The 20,327-nt window shown below is 37.9% G+C and overlaps 1 protein-coding gene and 1 long non-coding RNA gene across 2 annotated transcripts in view; one reads left to right on the top strand and one right to left on the bottom strand.

Moving 5' to 3' along the window:
• nadka (NAD kinase a) overlaps nucleotides 1-20,327 on the top strand; it is a 218,139-nt gene that overhangs the window by 12,268 nt on the left and 185,544 nt on the right. The gene's annotated exons all lie outside the window — the stretch shown is intronic.
• Nucleotides 5,356-10,189, bottom strand: LOC113107886 (uncharacterized). The gene is made up of 3 exons (XR_003292719.1): nucleotides 9,550-10,189; nucleotides 6,561-9,050; nucleotides 5,356-6,444 (listed from the first exon to the last, which is right to left on the bottom strand). It is a non-coding gene; the product is annotated as an uncharacterized LOC113107886 (long non-coding RNA).

Below are 20,327 nucleotides of genomic sequence, written 5' to 3'. Positions count from 1 at the left end.
AGCCTCTCTCAGGCCCTGACACCGCGCCCACTGTGTCTGTTGTTTTCTCCTCCCGTGACAATATGAACAGCAGATATATTAAACATTTTAACCACATATGAAATATCAAAATATAAATAAAAATAAATTAGAGCAATGACAATCAAGGTAAAAAGTGTGAGTGTGGTGAAAAAACACATACGTTGATTGAGAGGCACAGGAAGCGTACGTTGTACACACCAACATTAAATATGTCTCTTACAAATCTGGAACGAGGTCATTCTTTGAAGTATCGATACTAATAAATGTAGGTATTGTGACGTTTTTAATTTCCGAGAATCGCAATACTTTTGAGGTATTGGTGCACTGTGCAACCATAATATCAGAGAGGAGTTTCTCCGCGAAAAATTGCAAAGAGTTTGAAGTTATCATCATCTACAATGCATAATATCATCAAAAGATTCAGAGAATCTTGAACAATCTCTGTGCATAAGGGTCAAGGCCGGAAACCCATACTGGATGCCCGTGATCTTCGGCCTTTAGATGGCACTGCATCACATGCAGGAATGCTACTGTACTGGAAATCACAATATGGGCGCAGGAATACTTCCAGAAAACATTGTAAGTGTACACAATCCACTGTGCCATTTGCCGTTGACGGCTAGAACGCCATGTCATCTAGACTTAAGAGGACAATCATAACCCAAGTTGTTATCAGCACTCAGTTCAGAAACCTGCATCTCTGATGGTATGGGGTTGCATGAGTGAATGTGGCATGGGCAGCTTACACATCTGGAAAGGCACATTCAATGCTGAAAGGTATATCCAAGTTTTAGAACAGCATATGCTCCCATCCAGACATCATCTCTTTCAGGGAAGACCTTGCATTTTCCAACATGACAATGCCAGACCACATACTGCATGAATTACAACATCATGGCTGCATAGAAGAAGGATCCAGGTACTGAAATGGCCAGCATGCAGTCCAGATCTTTCACCCATAGAAAACATTTGGCGTATTATAAAGAGGAAGATGTGACAAAGAAGTCCTAAGATAGTTGAGCAACTAGAAGCCTGTATTAGACAAGAATGGGACAACATTCCTATTCCTTAACTTGAGCAACTTGTATCCTCAGTCCCCAGATGTGTTATAAAAAGAAGAGGGAATGCCACACAGTGGTAAACATGGTTTGACACAAAAAAATGACACAAAAAATTAATATTTCATTTATGTTGTATTCTGAATCAAATATTGCAATTTTCACATCATTGTATTCTGTTTTTATTCACAATTTGTACAGTGTACCACATATTTGGGAATCGGGTTTGTATTTGAATATCTGGAATCTGAGGGTGCAAAAAATCTAAATATTGAGAAAATCGCCTTTAAAGTTGTCTAAATGAAGTCCTTAGCAATGCATATTACTGATCAAAAATAAGGTTTTGATATATATATCGCCAGATTACCATTTGGTCATAAAAATATTGTGAAAAAACAAAATGTTGAAGAATTCCAAACGAACGTTGTTATTTTTACAGGAAAATACTACAGAGTATATTGTTTACATGTAGTATTTCAGTTCTATCTCTCTCTCTCTATTTCTCTCTCTGCGTGTGTGTGTGAGAAAAAGTGATGGCGAGTCATGCGCCCTTACACTAGAGTTTATGGTATGTCAAATACAGGCGTGTTGCATATCCACTCATACTGTATGAACTGAAAAATATCACAGATCGCTTGACGGAGAGTGAAACTTAACTTCTTAACTTTCACTTAGCCTCCAACTCACACACTGGCAAGTAAAATTTTACAATTTATTAGCCATTGACTAATATTAGACATAATTTAGGTTCTCAGGTAAAGATTTAGTCGCATATGCAAGTGATTTACTTGCAATGTAGAGGGTTGTGGTAGATCTGTTAGTAAAATCTTTTCACTTTAGCAAACGTTGTTGCATTATGTGCCTATAGTGACCATTCAAAAATTAGGAAACAGCACTTGTCAGGTTTTTTCTCTAAAGTTTGCATGCCTGTAACTGTAATACAAAGTATAAAAGATCTTAATCTTAATCTCAATGCCTTTTTGATATTGGGTCTTAACAAACTTTCCTACTGGCATCTTAATTTTCCAGGCGCTATATGGTTCGGTACCAGAGATACTGGAATTTTAATATGGCTTCAGGAACAATGATTAAAATGATCATAATTTCAGTGTTCAAAAACCAAATGTGGGTCTGTTTGCAAAACTGTTATACTTTTTTATTTTAAAGAGGAATGTCTGAAGAACAAATACTGTTAAAACTAGAGATGTGTCTTGTTTAGTAATGTCAAAACTACTGCATTGAACATAATGGTCTCAGTGCCATAAATATTATTTTCCAAAGTTTGCATGCCTATAACTGAAAAAAAAAATTAAAGATATCACAATAGGATTTTAGGATTTAAACTTTTGTTTTGGAATCTTCATTTTCAAGGCCCTACATTGTTCAATCCCATAGATATGGGGCCTCAATGAGGCTTCATTTTCAGATTGTTGAATATCATCCATTTCAGCAATTGGAAACCAAATGTTGGTCATTTTGTATACAGCTGATACTTAGTGTGTTAAAAGCAGAATGACTGAAGAATAAGTCATGTTGAAACTAGGAACGCATCTGTTTGCCTCTATCAAAATGAATCAAATCAAGTCACCTTCATTTATATAGTGCTTTTAACAATACAGATTCTGTCAAAAAAAAAAGAAAAGAAGAAATAATATTAAATAGGAAAATATTGTGTCAATAATGCAAAATTACAATAATAAATACAAAATTTTCAGTTAAAGGCAGTTCATCACTGAATTCAGCTCAGTTCAATTTAAACAGGATCTGTGCAAAGTCGACGATATTGCTAGATATTAAGTGTCCCCAACTAAACAAGCCAGAGGCAACAGCGGTAAGGAACCAAACTCCATAGATGACAGAATGGAGAAAAAACCTTGTGAGTAACCAGGCTCAGTCAGGGCGCCAGTTCTCCTCTGTCCAGATGAAACCAGCAGTTCAATTACAGGTGGCAGCAAAGTCAGATTGGCAGAAGAATCATCTGTTTCCTGTGGCCATCTGAGACAAGGTCTTTAAATTTAATTTTTCTTTTTTTTTTATTTATAAAATTTATAAATTTATCAAATTTTAAAATGTAGGTCTTTACAGGGGATCTGTATCTAGGGCTCTAGTTGTCCTGGTCTCCGCTGTCTTTCAGGGCTGTAGAGGTCCTTTATAGGTGCTGATCCACCATCTGGCCTGGATATGTACTGGTGAACCTCTGCCTTGAATACAGACTGGATCTGGGGGCTAGGGTGACCTCAGAATATGAGAGAAACAGACTAATATTAGCGTAGATGCCATTCTTCTAATGAAGTAGCAAGTACATCAGGTTTTATGGGAAGTGTTCCTGGTTCCGGTTTACCTAATTAATGCAGCCTAAAAAAAAACAGATTTGGATATTAGAAGCATATTAGTGTGTTATGCGTAGACCAGGTTAAAGAGATGGGTCTTTAATCTAGGCTTAAAGGTCCCGTTTTACGCGCTTTTTTGAAGCTTTGATTGTGTTTACAATGTGCAATATAACATGTGTTCATGTTACGTGTGTAAAAAAACAGTATTTTTCACACAATTCACCTATCTGTATACTGCTGTTTTCATTGTCACAAAAACGGGCTGATGACTTCCTTGTTCTATGAAGCCTCTCCTTCAGAAATACGTAACGAGTTCTGATTGGGTCAGCGGTTCCTATGCTGTGATTCGACAGCAGCTGAGAGCAGGCTGCCCTCCTGGTAACGTGATTGGGCTAGAACGCACGTGCTGGAGATGTATTTATAGTCACAGGAGCGTTTTTACTGACGAGATGCGCATGAAAACCGCATTTGTTTTTTTGCACAGCCCTAACATCTAGTTAACAAAGCTAAACAGTGTTGCCCTTAATAAGTTACGTAATAATAAGTTGCCCTTAATAAGTTGTGTAATAAGTTACAGAAACTGATAAACGCACCAACTTAAATAATAAAATACACTTACCAGTTGTGGTCCAGCAAAAGGGGGAACTGCTCCATCTTTCAAGAATAATCTTTGTGCAAATCCGGCATTAAACTGATTGAGATTGAGAAAGTTGTCCTAAGCAAGCTGTCCTCTGCAAAATGAGCTGCACATAGTTTTACATGTGCATATTTAACTCGGGAACCGAGTTAAACATAAATTGTAACCATTAATCTCAAAGTACAGCGTTCCTGGGAAGCCTAAACAAAGGTGATTGGACTCAGAGATGAAAAAAACAGTGAGTGAGTGAGTGAGTGAAGTGACATTCAGCCAAGTATGGTGACCCATACTCAGAATTTGTGCTCTGCATTTAACCCATCCGAAATGCACACACACAGAGCAGTGAACACACACACACACACTGTGAACACACACCCGGAGCAGTGGGCAGCCATTTATGCTGCGGCGCCCGTGTTTCAACGACATGGCGACAAAAACAAACAGCTCTTCCTTCTTCTCCATCGGAGCGCAACAAGGCCACGCCCCCTGTTTGTGAATTCATGTGGGCGGTGGTTAGTCAAAAAAACAGTTTTAGTGACGTCATTACTACAGGAACTAGAGGGTTGTAGTCCAAACGAGTCGTTTTTTGTAGGCGAATTCTGTTAAATCAAATATCTCGCTTGGCATTGAACTTTGAGCTTTAGAATTTTACAGATATTATTTATACTCTAACAACAACATTACACATTAACTAAAGTTTAAAACATGGAATCACGAAGAAGGGGACCTTTAAACTGCGATAGAGTGTCTGCCTCCCGAACAGTGTTAGGTAGGTTATTCCAGAGTTTAGGCACCAAATAGGAAAAGGATCTGCCGCCCGCAGTTGGTTTTGATATTCTAGATATTATCAAATTGCCTGAGTTTGAGAACGCAGCAGACATGGAGGATAGTGATGTAACAAGAGCTCATTCAAATACTGAGGTGCTAAACCATTCAGGGCTTTAGAAGTAATAAGCAAGATTCTATACAATGTTTAATAGGGAGCCAGTGCAGTGTGAACAGAACAGGGCTAATATGGTCATACTTCTTGGATCTAATAAGAACTCTAGCTGCTGCATTTTGGACTACCTGGAGTTTGTTTACCAAGCGTGCAGAACAACCACCCTATAAAGCATTACAATAATCTAATCTTGAGGTCATAAATGCATGGATTAACATTTCTGCATTTGACATTAAGAGCATAGGCCGTAATTCAGATATATTTGTGAGATGAAAAAATGCAGTTTTACAAATGCTAGAAACGTGGCTTTCTAAGGAAATATTGTGATCAAATAGCACACCTAGGTTCCTAACTGATGACGAAGAATTGACAGAGCAGCCATCAAGTCTTAGACAACGTTCTAGGTTATTACATGCTTGAGTTTTTAGGTCCTATAATTGAGGGCTTGAGACGAAGAACCATATAAGTCCATATTTTCAATTTTTGAATAATACATTTTTTTTTAATTTGGACTGAATATTATATTACTTTTTTCTTTTTTTTTTACTTGAAGATAGACAACAAAAGCTTCCCAATTCTAATGAGACAGGATTTTTTAGTATCAATCTTAAAAATAAAAAGTTAGAGTAATTTACATTTCTGGAATGTGGAAGAACAGTATATGTCCAGTTAATGTGGAATAACAGTATAAGTCCAATTAATCATATCAATTTAAACCACTGGAGATTTGATTCCTTTATCTTAGTTTTAATACAGTAACAGAACCTTAAAGAAAATATTAAGCATTTCTTTCTTTCAATTTTTTTTATTTTTTGCCAACGTAAATCACAGAACAAAAACGCGGACAATACGGTACGAACAATGAACAATACATAGGCCTACTTATAGTACAGAAAATAAACGTCAGTACAAACAAACCGTACATACAATAAACAATAAATACAAACAATAAACAGTAATAATGGTAAACAATACATATTTACAATAGAGACATACATCATCTTCATTCCGTGCTGGTTCTATATGCTAGTTTACCATATACGTCTTCCTTTTTTTGGTTCTAAATAAAATAAAATAAATACCTATATATTCCTATTATACAACATAAGATAAGGCATACAAGATAAGCTACAACTACTTTTATGATTAATTTCACACAATATACACAATATATCCCACCTTTCCCTGCACATGACCTACACATACCAGGCTACTCTTCACATTCTAATGTCCCATAAAATGCTTGGGCCTCCGCTGGCATGTAGGCTAGCATTTTCATAAGGTCACGGTGCTTCTCCTTCTTGATGGGCAAAGGGTCCTCGTAAGCACGAGCATACGTGGTGGAGAACAAGGGAGCTGGAGGTGGTTGATTCTTCCTCTGTTTGGTGATCAGCCAATGCTTCCATCCCTCGTAGAGGCTGTGGCTCCCTTTTGTGTGGACACACCATGGATCAGTAGCTGAAATCATGATTCAACAAGAAATTCAATAATGATTCTTCCTTCACACACATATCCCCAACACTGTTAATCTCAGAAAACCAGTTTAGTTTTAGTCTAGTTCTTTAGTTCTTTACCTGTCACTTTCAACCACATCATGGATGTGATTAGGAAGCCAGGTGGATGCTTTAATGTTGCATCAGGGAGCTGCCTGAAGTCCGCACATTTCATCTCAATTACTTTAAATGGATGCAGCTGCCTGGCTCCACGGATCATCTCGGCGACATCGCTGGGGTGTGGAGTGTGGACACCTTACGCCTCTTGTCCAGCGTGGCAAATGAACGGTCACAGGGAAGGAAGGAGTGACCAGACACCATGAACTTCTGCTCTATCTGACTGAAGTACCCTCTAGATACGAGTAGGGCCATGAGGTTTAGGACTCGCCAGTTGTTGTTCTGCCCACAGCATCGGTCACTATAGATGATGAGCTTCCGTTCCTTTGCCTGGACTAGGGGAGCGAAAGATGTTTCTGCCCACTTCAAAAGACAGCTTGCCACCTCGATGGAACCTCTGTGAGCGATGCCCTCATGCCAGAGGCACATTGTAGGAGGTTTGTCAGTGCCCATCTCCTGGATACAGAGGTTGTAGTTGGCCAGCTGCCGTTGATAGTACACGTTGGAGTGTGTCAGGTTTGGCGTGTACACTACCCCCTGCATGTCGATACAAATGACATGGCAGTCATCATTGGCTTTGGCCCACTCTGTGTCAGCCTGCAACTAGGTGTATGCTTTTTCGGCTTTCTGGTGGTGAAGCTCACTCTTGGCTGTGATCTTCAACCTTTCTCCATCTGTTGTAGTAGCTACTAATTTTGAGAACAGGGCGTCACATTTTGCACAAGTATCACTTCTTGGCTGCCCAAAACTGAGGTTTTGCTGCTTGAAGATGTCCCTATAGAGCCAGAACTTTGCAGTGGATGCTGGATTGTTTTCCTTGTACAGGCGGAACATGCGGAGCAGGTTTAAATCAGGGCTCAGGTACTCCCTCTCCACATCTCCCTTCATCCGTAGTGGTTCGGTTGGCGTGGGAAGCTCAGGATTTGCTCTCTTATCCCCTCTCTCACTGCAGGATGAATGCTATGAGGCCTAAAAAATAAACAACACAACTCATGAACAAGGGAAATATAATAAACTATGCTGGTCTGTTTTGCACAATTGCATTGTTTCTGTGACAATAAAATTTTATATAATTGTAAACTTTTCTCTAAACTATAGGATTTTGTTTTTCACAAACAATCATTAATGGGATTCTCAGGATTTAGCATTAAGCTTTGTATTAGTAGAAAACCAGTAGTATTTTCAAATTACCATGCTTTCCTCCCTCATATCCCCCTGAGATGAGAGATTTATGTATTTTTTGTCTGGAAAAAATCCTCAGATGACGCAAAAATTGTCATTGTTTACATGCACACATTTTGTTTCAATCTAACTGAATTCATTCTGATTGGTGAATCTGAATGTAGTGTTTACATGAACGCTAAACGTGATCGATTGATGTGTGCGTTTTAGAATTGCTAAGAAAATTCCTGCTCCTCCGTGAGAGATACTACTGTACTACTGGCAACTGTAGAATGCAAAAGCCTAATCCCGGACATTTTGGCCGATCTCGAAATCCCGGGATCATACATTACATTTGCATAGCACTTTACCTCTGATATCGATCTCAAAGTGCAAAAATATGTTTCCTGACTGGGCAACAACAGTGAGCTGAATCCTAACCATCACAGTTTGTGCATGCTGGCGTTATAGGGTGGCAAGGCACCCGACGCCCTATAATGCCAGCGTCAAGTGCACCATTAGATCAGGGAATGTTGTAGGGCAACTGATGCTGACATTGGTGCAGCTTTAAAAACTAACAGGACGAGAGCATGAGGTCCTTCAAGAATTTTTTTTTTTTTTTTTACCTGTTCTTATGTTTTCCTCTGAAGTCCTCTAATGGAGACCTGACTACCTGCTCTGTTCCCTCAGACTGACTGCCTAACTTTTCTTGAATAACCTTTTCAAAGATAAGTAACTTTAAATAAATATGTTATGGACAATGTATCTAATTAAAATCATGCATGTAATAAAAAGTTAACAAACGGAAAAAGCTAGGCTGTTTAAAACTTGCCTGTAGGCGACTGTTGGTCAGTTGAAAGACGGACATAAATGTGAGCTTACAAACAGCAAGTCTTTGACCTCCTTGTTGCACATGGTACTTGAAGGTGTACTTCCTCTTAGTATTCTCAGTGTCGGGCCCACGTGGTCCTCTGCGACTCACCTTGTGCTAGAAGTAAAAAGACATATTGGGATGATCAGTGATCAGGCACATGTGCAGTCTTAGTGAATTGAAGGCATACAGTAGTATTCAATTCACTGGTTATTTTATGGGCCTACATTGTAATGCATTGCATACTGTTGACATGATATGGTCATGAATTGCTTAAGTTAGCATACCTGCTCCAAACCAGAGAGAATGATAGCCTGCTGCCTCTCATAAGAGACAGCATAAAACTCTGTGAAGAGCTGGAGTTTTCTTTGGTCTGTTAGGCTTGAACACTGCCTGGGACATGTCTCCTTGCACGCCTTTCCCTTAACAGAAACAGTCACATTAGCGTTTTTGTTTTTTTGAGATATAAAACACTAGAGCTATTAGCAGCTATTAAGGTTACTAGCTAGAATATATAACAGCTTACACAATCAATGCATTTTTTTTTTTATTATTACCTTTTTTTCATTTATTTTTATTATTTATTAAATAACAAGTAACAAAAATAGCATAGCATACAATATTACAAAAACAAAGTGTTACATTAAATGGTAACAGGAATCCAAAAATTATATCAAAATATTTAAACACGTCAATGACTTTTTTTTCTATCTTTTTTTTTATTTTTTAACCAATTTCAGTGAAGACATAAAACAGTCAAATTCTACTCTAAACATCTTAAAGATTGGGGATGAATTTACATATGTTTGTTTATGTATATAAAATTCTGCCAGCAGTGCTTATAACAAAATCAATGAATGGTAAAAAAAAAAAAAGCCTAACATTACTGTAGACGCAGCTGGGCTGGTGTTACAGAAGCACCTAAAGCGTTTCGATTCATTTCTCCGTGATTATGAGGAGTAGAGAGACATGTTTAAAACGTCCCCTGAATCCTAATTTTCTCAGCTTTCATACGACATGACTTGAACCTTTAAAAAGAGTGAGCTATATGAATGAACTGTAGTAGACGATGACCCTCTGTCTGTAACCGCTAACTTTATGTAGATACTTTGTATACGGTTTTTCACTCACCTCTTTTGGTGGACTTTTTCCTCGTTTTTGCTCTCCTCTCCAGTTCACATATGCTTTCCCAGCATCCCTCAGAGACTTCCTTGCCCTGTCCTTCCATTCATTCATGTTCGCTCTCCTTTTTTTGCCGACGTTTTGTCTATTAATGTCCGCAGCGGACATGAAAGCAACCGGCGTCTCCATTTTTCGTTACTGGACATAATCGGTTTTTCCGCGTGAGACTATTTTAAAATTTTAAATTCAGAGTTTTGGTCGCGCGAACACCCCCCAAAGTGATTCTGTATACAAAGTGGCACACATACATTGAAGTCACATGGTTATCTCAATTTTTGTTTTTTTGGACTTATACGGTTGTTCGTCGCATGAATACAATTAACACCTCTGTTTTTTGAGAATTAAGCAGTAAGAAATTGGTCCTCATCCAGATATTTATTTCGACCGTGCATTCTGTTAATTTTTCAAATTGGTATGTTTCTCTTGTATATATATATATATAATATATTTACACACACACACACACACACATATATATATATATATATATATATATATATATATATATATATATATATATATATATATATATATATATATATATATATATATATATATATACAGAAAACAAAAACAACGGGGAAAAAACAGCTGGCTGATCTTTTATGTCTGTTAACTAATGACTCGTGCAACCGCGCGGTTGTGATTTTTTAAAAAGTGGAACGTAGGCCTATTTTTACGTCTGCACGTGACTGTTTTGAACCCATGTTTAGACCCGTGTTTCCCCTGCGTCCGACCCGACCCGCATCCGTATCCGACACAGTTGGATATTTTTCACCCGTTTCAGCCAAATTTGCGGGTCACCCGTCGGGTACCCAAACCCGTGCAGGACTCTATCGCACGCTCCAAAGGCTGTATTATGTGCCCTCACAGTCACATCCAAAGGTTGCGAGTATTATAAAAGTAATTTTTTGTAGTTTGTTGAGCTTAAGCAACCAAATACACACAATATGATGTCTGTTGTGGGTGCTGACAAATAAAAGGTATACAGGTTATATAACTTTTATTGTTGCTATATGGGCGCATAGTTTTTATTGTTGGCCAAAATCTTGATCATAATAGGAAAGAGTAAGCGCTTTATGCACAGGATATTTAAAATGTAAAAAAGTATTGGCTAGATGGCAAAAAACCTACTTCTCCAGTCTTCAAACACATAAGCCTTTACAGATATAGTGTTTGTGTAAAGAACATTCAGTACTATTCAAACAGTTATTTGTTTACACTTCCTTTGCGAATAAGCAGAGATATGCCTCTTTCAGGCTGTGCACATCAATCTTGTGAAGTGGGGGTGGAGTGACGAGGTTTCGCTTAGAGCTTGAGGATCCAATGGCGTTATAAAATTTTACTGACAAGCCCTTTTAAATATTTATCATTGGTTAAATATTTGTAAACCCCTCTGATTTAAAATAATAAAAACAAATTATAATAGAGATATGAATTTTGGATCATTTTTCACTCCACATCTGGCTATTCTCTGTGTGAAATATGAAAATGCCACCCTACGGTTTTTCAGGCACAAATTAAGCCCAGTTTATATACACATACACTTATTTATCTAACACACATACTTAGTGTACACTTACATTTTCCACATAATATACCTGTACATAACTGCTTTTTGTAATATATCTGCCATACATTTTGTATATTGTCATTCCTTACCTACTTATTTGTATTTTTTATTCTTTTATTATGTGTTTTTCTTTTTGTTATGTCGCTGTCATTCTGTTGCACTGCAGAGCTTCTATCAGGAAAATAAATTCCTTGTATGTGTAAACATACCTGGCAATAAAGCTCATTCTGATTCTGATTCTGACTGTGAAGCATATCTCTGTTTGTCAAAATCGTGATTAAAATCGCAAAATTGATCAAATAAATTGTGATTTATTTTTTTGTCCATATCACACAGCCCTAATATGAATGCAATGTGTGGTAAAACAACCATTTTTCCCTAAGAGGTGTGGGTTTCTGTTCAAACAAGATACAATACTGTGTGTTTGAACTCTTGATAGCTTCAGCTCGCGGCTGTTCCCTCTCCTAAAACCAACTGGCTTAGTACAGGAAGGAACATTCCCCAAAACCACTCTAGATGCTGAAAAAAACCCGGGGAAAGAAAGCTCACAAGCATTTCTCCATAGAATAAAAATATATTCATGCCCAGCAAGGCTCTCCATACACAAAAACATGCATATTAGAGAGGCACGGCTGGGATGAATATATCTCTGCCCAAAATCAAATTCTGTGCTCACACTTCATCGTCATAATAACCCAATAGTAACTGCAGCATCTGACAACCCCGGGGTGTGGATCCAGCAGATCAACACACGCAGATGCTTTGTCCCGCTTACCTAGGGTAGTGGTTCCCAACCTTTTTCAACTCTTGGCCCACACAACCAAACATATATGTTTGCACGGCCCACTGCAAAAAATAAATAAATAAATAATAATAATAATAAACTAACCCCACTATTGTTGGGTTAATTGTTGTTGGGTTTTTAAGCACACATATATGCTTTACAGTCAGAAATGCATTTAGGATGAATTTGAAACATATTTCCAAAAGAAAACCAATTAGAGCTTTATCAAAAAGTTGTAACATCTCTAGAACAGACACAGTGGCGTAGCCACGGGTGTGCCAGGGTGTGCCGGTGCCACCCACAGTGGAAGCTGGCACACCTAAAAAAATAAATTCAGAATTATTTTTTATAGTCTCAATAAAAAATATTTACTAAACTTGGGCTATTGTTGTTTACTTAGACTATATATAGATTTTTAAATCAACCCTTTCACGCGTTAATTACAAATATTTTAACTGACCCCTTGTTTCCATGGCGACGCGTCCTGATTGTCACGTGACACACCGCAGCCACTAACCGATGTATCGGTATTCGTTTTATTTATTTTTTTATTTTTTATTCAAATATATACACAAATTTGCTTACCATTTCAATCTGATATTCAGATTCTTCGTTTAAAAACCCTTATAAATTATCTTGATCTATAACGAGATGAGCGCTGCAGTTCAGAGTCCTGTCAGCCGGATTTAACGTAACTTACAGTTTACACTTGAATTCCCCAGATTCTCCCGAAATACATGAAATTAAGTGGCTGTTGAACTGGTCGAAGAATAGAGTAAACTTTATTGTTCTGCTATGTGTGTCTGATATATGAATAAAACACGTCGTCAAATTACACTTCCATAGAAATCAGTGTGTATTTTACAAACTATCAGTGTATTGTTTTACTAGTGATTATGTATATTTAAATGTATGAAACCTAAAATAAACATTATGTGGTTGAAAACACTGCATATTAGTTGTGATATATGACAAGCGCTGAGCGCGTCCGTCTCTGGCTCAGTGCCAGCCAACGCGCGAAAGCTGTTTGAATCATAGACAGTAAAAGAAATGGACACAGCGACCCCATTGAAACTCAGTTGAGACAAGTGAACCCCATTTTTAGCGTTTTTTAGCACTTCCGTTTCTGAGGCGCAGACTTAAACGAAGCTTGACGACGTCAGCAACGTGTCTGACAGATGTAAATCTTCTAAGTGGCTGTGCGTGCAAACTACCATTGTTAATCTTGCAGAGACGGCGAGCTTGAGCGGGGAGTTCTTTGTCGTGAGTGAGCAGGAGTAAGTATTCTGATTAATTATTTTGTACAGTATTTTAAAATGTAACGCCAGTACGCCATATTAAGTTAATTGCCTGTGAGCTTCTCCTCCTGTCTGTACGGTAATGCGACAGAGAGTCGAGTGGTTAATACGCAATCGTTAGCCAATTTTTTACAAAAACTGTTTATACGGGGCCATAATGTAACATAGAAGGTAATGGAGCCCTTTATAAATTGTTGTGTATCTTTAGAAATAAATAATGGACAAACGGAGTCATTAAACGCCTCAGATGTAAAGTTATTCGCTGTCAAAGTGACGCCAAAATGAATGGGAGTCAATGGGAATGCTAACGCAAGTGAAGTTCTGCTAAAAGATGGCAGCCACCACCCGACTTCAACTTCCGGTCGACTTCCTTGCCGCCTGGTTTGAATCTGGCAGTTCTGTGACGTCACTGAACATTCTAAATCATACTCTCAGAGGCACAGAAATAAGAATCCAATATATGGTGCCATAATGCTCAAAATGTTAAAATATAATTTACATTTTCAATTATTTTTGTTAAAATATATCTGCCGACATTTGGACTGCCAACCAATCAGCAAACAGCAGCTGACTTTGACCCCAGCAGTCTATGATATAAACAGATAATTTTTGATTGCACATTGCTAGCTAGCAATATGTCGCAGAGCTCCTTTCTTAATTTTTTTTTGGCAAAAAACCTTGGCTTGATGGACAGCCGGACACAAAGCCTAACGTTACCCCTGATGAGGATGTTTCTCCCTCCCCGGGCCCAACATCAACAGACAGTGTTGCCAGATTGGAAATATTCAAGTATTGTACCAGAAGTTCAAAATTATCGTATTTGGAAGAAAATTATTACATTTACAGTTTTTTACAATCACTTTGTTACTATTTTCAGAACCTTGATGTAATTTTTCACAACTCTAGACACAAAACTCAAAACCAATGATCAAAATTCAAATTTTTTCAAAACTCTAACCCTTTTCTCAATTGCTTGGATACAATACTCATAAAACTTAGATCATTTGTTCATTCAACAAAAATCATCTGTTCAATATGACACAACTTAACATCAAAGTGCTACTATTTCAAAAGGCAATTCTCACATTACATTTCAAATGAAGGTCAATTCATTTCTTTGCAATGATCTAACTATCAATTGATACAACTGCTCAAAATGAGAAGTAACTGTTGCATTACTCTTAATGCATAGTTGTATGGAAACTAGGGCTGCAACTAACGATTATTTTGATAATCGATTAATCTGTCGATTATTTTTACGATTAATCGATTAATCGGTTTATGTACTTATATTTTAGTTTTTTCCATTTTTTCCAAGTAAATTATTAATAAAGGGTCTTTATCATTCAGCATAGATTTTTAAGAGATTATAACCAATTGTAAACAATCCTTCGAAAAAAAGTGCCAATGGCATGAAACCTGAATGGAACAGAAGGTTGTCCAGAAAAAAAAATTGGGACACACACAAAAAACCTGCTGTGAGAAAAAGAGCAGTGAATACTTAGAAAAGAAGTGCATTTTAAATATACTCAAACATTTACCTCTCTCATTCAGTCATAATTAGGCTGCAAGTCTGAATTATGAACTGGTAAACGACAAACTGATAACATAACATGTTTGTAAAGCTTTAAATGTTAACTGTTAAAAGCAATGTTATCAGCTTTTACGACTAAACATTTGCAAACAACCTTGTACTGGAGAATCTGCACAAATAAAATTCTTAGGGGCCGTTCACATATCGCACCTAAAAACGCGTGGAAAACGCTAGTCGCACCGCTTTCTCCTTCTTTCCAAAGCGCTCGGGCAGAAGCGCCCCTGAGGCGTCTGCCTTTGCTAAGCAACCATGACGTGCTCTCTCCATGACGTGCCCTCTCCATGAAGACCCGGAAATTTCAGCAAAGGATAAATGGATGCGGTGTGGACGCGCCTGGAAAAACGGGCGCATCGCACCGCGTGCGTGTCGCGACCGCGTCGCTTCCATTATGAGAGTGCATACTGCGCGCCTACATAGGAAATAACGAACTTGAGCACGAAAAAGACACGATATGTGAACGGCCCCTTAAACAGTTCAGTAGTGCAGAGTTTACAGGTTACTCTTCATTTTGAAGGCTCAAAGTAAAGTACTCCCACTTCCCGCTGAATGCTGCAGAGACGCTGTTCGGGAAGCACGTGACATAAAACGAGGCCAGCTATTGGCTATTCGCTACTTCACCTGCTGTACTGGCTGAGTAAAACCTCCGGTGGCTCATTACTGCCACACTTTGGTCACCGCAGATTTGAAATATGCACGAAATGAGCCGCTTATGGCAAATAAAATTTATTTAGCGACGAATCGATTACTAAATTAGTTGACAACTATTTTAATAATCGATTTTAATCGATTAAATCGATTCGTTGTTTCAGCTCTAATGGAAACAATGGAGACAAACAATCTTCCATGTAATCATGAACGTTTTGAGATTCATTGTCACCAATTAGCGTGGAGCATGAACCAATTAGACTACAATATCCATGGATGCAGCCTAATATTTTATCATACTGTAATGCTTCATCAGGCACTGTGTCTATGGCCCCAAATACTGTACCACCTTTTCAGACTATTTACAGTATTGACAGTAATGCACTGTATAGATGCAGGCCCTTGTAATTGCTTGTCCAGTTCTGCAAACTCATTACTGATGATTGAGTGTACATTGTGGAATGAGTATATAGTGAAGAGTTGATTGGGATCCAATTGCAAGAGCATAGTGATATGTAATATGGAGCCAGCAGGTGATCCAGGTCACAATGGAGGTCAAGCAGTGGTGGGAGGAAGACGAGTTGGTCAAAGGAATGGCAGAGGACAGGCACCACTTCTGAGAGGTGGTCGTGGGCCTCGTTTGAGAGGTGTGGGGGAACGTGGTAGAGGACAAGGCCACGGACCAAGACAGCGGCAGCAACAGATGTTTTTCCAAGATGTTTGGCTAATGAAAACATCCATTGTGATGTAGATGAGAACCTGTGGCCAAATCCACAACACAGAGTTGATAACAATGTTTTGTTTCTTACACTACAAGCAAGCAAGTTGAGGAACACTGCATTTGATGTTTTACAGTACTGTCTTTTCTTTTCTTTTCTATTTCATAGCTACTTATTTTTGCTTTGATTCAAATAAACCTATGGTGTGATTGTACTGTAGTGTTTTGCATCAATATATTACAAACTTTGTTCAATGATTCCACTGTGTCTGTAGTATTCTCTCTACTACTGCAGTACTTTTATAGAGATGTATTTACTGTACATGTAGTACCTTAATGAAACCTGTATCACCTATTTTGTTCTACAATATTTAATGATTGTACAAACAATGAAACAGTGAAACTATCGGTTGCTTGTGTGTGGGTGATCTATAGTTATGTTTCAATGGTATTTCACAGTAAATTTGTGTTTTGAACCAATGATTGTGCAAGTGCAAGATTTCTTTAAAGATGTGAATGCGCAAGGCAATGTTTTGAACATTAGACAGCCTGTGTTACAAGTGATAACCGTTTTGAGTTTTGTGTCTAGAGTTCTGAAAAATGACATCAAGGTTCTGAAAATAGTAGCAAAGTGATTGTAAAAAACTGTATCATAATGCTTCATCAGGCACTGTGTCTATGGCCCCAAATACTGTACCACATTTTCAGACTATTTACAGTATTGACAGTACTGCACTGTATAGGTGCAGGCCCTTGTAATTGCTTGTCCAATTCTGCCAACTCATTACTGATGACTGAGTGCACATTGTGGAATGAGTATATAGTGAAGAGTTGATTGGGACCCAATTGCAAGAGCATAGTGATACGTAACATGGAGCCAGCAGGTGATCCAGGTCACAATGGAGGTCAAGCAGTGGTGGGAGGAAGACGACGAAGACGTGTTGGTCAAAGGAATGGCAGAGGACAGGCCTCCCTTCTGAGAGGTGGTCGTGGGCCTCATTTGAGAGGTGTGGGGGAACGTGGTAGAAGACAAGGCCACCAGAAGTTGGTGTGGTGGGACGTAGACCTCATATTGGACCATATAATGCAGCTCTCCTTGTCACCTTTCTTGATGAGATCGATCAGGTTTGTAGAGCTGAATGTGTGACCTATGTCATTGTGTGGGACAATGTCAGGTTCCATCATGCTCATGTGGTGGAAGCATGGTTTCAGGCCCATGCACAATTTACCACCCTGTATTTACCCCCATACTCTCCCTTCCTTGACCCGTACTGCAGTACTTTTACAGAGATGTATTTACTGTACATGTAGTACCATAATGAAACCTGTATCACCTATTTTGTTCTACAATATCAAATTATTGTACGAAAAATGACACAGTGAAACTATCGGTTGCTTGTGTGTGGGTGATCTATAGTTATGTTCCAATGGTTTTTCACAGTAAATTTGTGTTTTGAACCAATGATTTTGCAAGTGCAAGATTTCTATAAAGATCTGAATGCGCAAGGCAATTTTTTGAACATTAGACAGCCTGTGTTACAAGTGATAACCGTTTTGAGTTTTGTGTCTAGAGTTTTGAAAAATGACATCAAGGTTCTGAATATAGTAGCAAAGTGATTGTAAAAAACTGTAACAATTAACTACATTTTGACACGACCTACAAATTACCACTAGGAGTATGGTTGGACGGAAGCAGTGCGACAAAAATACTATCCCATAATTTTGCACAGTAATCTGACAATAAATGTTGCACACCCAGATTTTCATATGCACACCCAGAGTCTCTTTTCTGGCTACGCTACTGAACAGACATAAGTCAAAATAATCACTACAGTAAAGGTGTAAGAACATTTATAGACTTAAGGACTTTTTTTCATTTTTGCCTTGCATTGTTCATAGAGCTCATTAATTGTTGCGGTGCCTCAGGTGTTGAAACAGATTATACAGGTCCACACGTTTGCAATGTGTATAAAGTATGTGTGTGCGGTGCAGAAGCAGCAGAGAGAGCGCATTATTGTAATGCGAAAGCACATTAAAATAATGCACAAGAGCAAATCTCTCTGTTTGCACGAAGATTTCCTTTGTTCTGTCACAAAACCAGACGTGCTTGCTCAGATACACGCTGCTCTCACGAGAGACAGTACGCTCTTAAAACGTGTCTCCTCTCACTTAAACTGCATCCTGTGTAGGGCGGGGATAAATGATTATTTTTTAAACGATTAATCTAGCGATTATTTTTTCGATGCATCGATTAATCTAACGATTACTTTTTTCAGACCGATTCGATTTCGATTATCTCCCCATTAATTTTCTACTAACAATTTATACATGTTGATTTACATATCTGAATGAAAAATAAACATGAATTCCTTAACATTGCAATATATGTTTATTGCTCTTACAATTACAAAATAAAAGACTGACTAAGAATGCATTACTTTGCACTTGTATAGAGATAGCATTCAATAAAACCTTGAAGCCTTGAAAACACATAGCTTACTAAAACAAAGCTGAACACATAGGGCCTAGCTTACTGAAAAAAAATTCTTCTTTCAGATGAAAATAACAACAACTTGATGTCTAGCATTCAATAAAAAGGTCACCCAAAATACTTGTTCAGAGCAATTGAAAGACTACAGTAGCCAATGTAAACTTGAGGGCTTTAAGCTAATACAGAGAGTGATTTTACAAATAAATAAATAAATAAAAATTAACATTGGGAGCCAGCAGCCTGTCATGGAGAAAAAAAAATCTCTGAATGCTCCACGTGAAACTTTGCTCCCTTTTTCTATCGTGTCTAATGATTTTGGTTAATATGCACGAGGGAGAGAGAGAGAGAGATAGAGCGAGAGCTTTGAGAGCTTTCAGAGAGAGGTCATGCATAACATGAGCTCCTAGTCTTTCTAGAGTTTCTTGCTTCTAATATGAGGTAAACCAAAGATAAAAACACAAATTTAACTAAAATGGGACGGTGAGCACAAGTTCACTATAAAAAAAATTACTTTAATATTTATTTTTACAAGAAATTAGGAGAAAATCTCTTGAAAACAAGAAAAATGTGTGGAACCTAAACAAAAGGACACTGGAGTGGACCCTACAACAAGGGAACGAACACAAAAAACTGCTGGAGAAGAACCACTTACAAACTTCACGGATTTAACAAAAAGGATTATTCCATTTTAAAAAAGGATTTAACCACAAAAACGTATATATAAAAAACTTATATATATATATATATATATATATATATATATATATAACCTTTCCATCTACAAACAACAAGGACCAAAAATTGCAAAAGGACAAACAAAACCAACGGACCCCCAACTTTCCATTTGATGGAGGTAAGACAACAAGAGCTGTATTCGAAATAAAATAACTTTTATAAGCAATCTGTCAAGATAAATTCAAGATAAATTCAACTAAAAAGGGAAACTTTTTATAAACTCTTTTATAAACTTTGCAAACAAACTTGACCAACTGTCCCCTGGCATACTACAGCTATAGAAGGGTATAGCAATTTAAAATAACAAAAGAGGGCTATTGTCATTCACACCTTCTGATTGGATTAACTGAGCCATCACAATCAATATCAAAGACCTGTAAACGGCATTACCATGGCAACACCAGCAATGGGGACTGGAGCTCACACCTTTTCCTACCCCCCAGACATCAAGTCTGAGAAGAGCAGACAACAACACAAGCTCAAAACTCAGAAGGAACACCCAGAAACACTTTAAAAGAAACACTTCTACACAGAACACCCGACTGCATGGCACACCGCCTCCTGCACACTGTTCCAGTATCACACCAAACATGGAACCTGTAAAGGCAGACAACTGTGCATTTATGAAGATGCAGAAAAAGAACCAGAGAACAGACACCTGACAATAAACTTTTATCAA

This window comes from Carassius auratus, chromosome 8, assembly GCF_003368295.1.
Source record: "Carassius auratus strain Wakin chromosome 8, ASM336829v1, whole genome shotgun sequence".
Lineage (NCBI taxonomy): Eukaryota > Metazoa > Chordata > Actinopteri > Cypriniformes > Cyprinidae > Carassius > Carassius auratus.
This window is presented reverse-complemented; position numbering and strand designations above follow the sequence as displayed.